The sequence below is a fragment of the Frankliniella occidentalis genome, unplaced genomic scaffold (assembly GCF_000697945.3).
Source record: "Frankliniella occidentalis isolate FOCC.00 unplaced genomic scaffold, Focc_3.1 Scaffold272, whole genome shotgun sequence".
Lineage (NCBI taxonomy): Eukaryota > Metazoa > Arthropoda > Insecta > Thysanoptera > Thripidae > Frankliniella > Frankliniella occidentalis.
The window spans coordinates 71,486-73,436 of NW_026267398.1; the positions used below are offsets into that span (position 1 = coordinate 71,486).

Here is a 1,951-nt window from a genome sequence, read left to right on the forward strand (position 1 = left end):
TTTTAAAACCCGCATTTTAGATTTATCACTAGGAGAACTGGAAGCCTAACGTAACTTTGTTGGCGGAAGATAAACCGGAATTGATTATCCCAAGCCCGAATTAACGCTAAAACGCCAACAGCGACACCCTGGAACAGAAGAGTCATGACACTCAGAACTCAATTAGGTACTAATTACCGTTTACACGAGCACGTCTCCTTACACCGGAAGTCCATCAGCGTGCTCGCTGATTGAGCAGAGTGCCGAACACTCGGTGCACAGAGTATGAGCCGACGTTATTGGGGAAAGACAAAGGAGACACATTTTTACTGTCTCAGGGAGGGACGGGGAAAAGTAAATTTTAAAACTGCACCTCAAAAAACGTAACTATCCGATTTGAAAAAGACGTTTGGCTTTGCCGTCCAAGTGACCATTCTGCAGGCGCGGTTTAACAGGGAAAAGGGGAACGAGTGGGGAGGGCAAACGGCGATTCCCACTCCCTTTCCCCCACTGTTGAAAAAAAGTCAGAACTTCACGAAGAATTCGTGGTAAAAAAAAAAATAGTTGCCAAAACTCTTTGTGAAATCACAACTCTTCTTCGTTGTCAATAATTCACAACTTCAGCAAATTATTACGTTGGCTTACAACTATTTCCAAGTAAGAAAGCAAAATGCACTCTTTTTAATTACTAGGAAGTGTTGTGATTTCACAGTTGCTTTGTATCGTGAAAGTGTTGGGAAATCACAAAATGTTTTTAACAGTGCCCTCGGGCCAAATCGCCCCCCAATCAGCTCCTGGGAAACCACTGAAAGTAGGAGGCAATAACCTACAGTGCATCGCCCTCCGCCACCCACACTTAAAACCGCACCTGCCAGTTTTTACCAGGTTGCTGTTTAACCTCGCGCGCTCACTTCTGCACACTAAATAAAGAAAGGTGCTAAGTCCTAAGAGTTTAGTGCCTTTACGAAGGCACTACGACTTCTGAAGGCACTAGTTTTGAGCACCTTTAGGGCTCTTTTATGCCTTTACAGGGGCACTAAACTCAGAATTTGGTTAGTGCCCCAGGAAAGGCGCGACTTAAAACCTTTGTTTTATCCAGCGTAGTTATGCTGTACCGCACGCTCGAATGCGGACGGGCTTGCATATCGCCCCTGTCCAAGGCGCCTTACGCACGGGTCGTGCTAGTAGGCAACCAGCCCGCACCTGTGCGTGCGGTACCAAGGGGTAATAGGCTCCAAAAAAAATGTACACGTCAAGTCGAAGCTCATGAACTTCGGTCGACGTCAAGCCGGGCGGGGTTCAGCCGAAAGTCACTGGAGTTTGCTTTGTAAAAAAAGTTCACTGAAATTCACCGACATCCATCCAAGTTCACGGAGTTCACCGAAGTTCAAAATCAAACGTCAAAGTTCCTCGAAGTTCAAAATAAAATGCCCTAGTTCCCCAAAGTTCAATAAATAAATGTCAAAGTTCCCCGAAGTTCAAAATAAATTGTAAAAGATAACTGAAGTTCAAACTAAATTAGCAAATATTTAAGGCTGAAATTGTCGATTTTGAGTGCTTACTACAATCGAGTCCCCAGTTAACTGAAAGCAGATACTTATGGATCGAATTACAAAGATTACGGAGCGACAATTTTGCTTTCATAGCTCTTGATCAGTTCCAAGTTCGAGAAATTTGGTAAAGGTTTAGCGAAGTTCACCAAAGTTCCCGAAGTTTACCGAAATTCAAGAAAACGTACACCGAAATTCAAGAAAACGTACACCGAAGTTCAAGCCTATTTCCCTTTGTGCGGTGCAGAATAACTACAGTATAGACGGTTCCGGCGGTGTCTGTTTAAAGAGGAATTAAGGAAATCAGCACCGGAAACAGTTCTAAAATAACCGTTAAAACAAGTGCAAATGAGCCTTGACCGTTACCAGTGAGTTATTACAGGTCATTGACATCCAACTGCATTGTCAAATGATCAAAATCG

General features: G+C 43.6%; 1 long non-coding RNA gene across 1 annotated transcript in view; it reads right to left on the minus strand.

Annotated features, from left to right (window-relative positions):
• The window catches only part of LOC113216531 (uncharacterized), an 8,627-nt gene continuing 6,676 nt past the window's right edge, over window positions 1-1,951 (minus strand). Inside the window, exon 10 of the long non-coding RNA XR_008011870.1 lies at window positions 1-128. This is a non-coding gene — a long non-coding RNA (uncharacterized LOC113216531). The remainder of the gene's footprint in view (window positions 129-1,951) is intronic.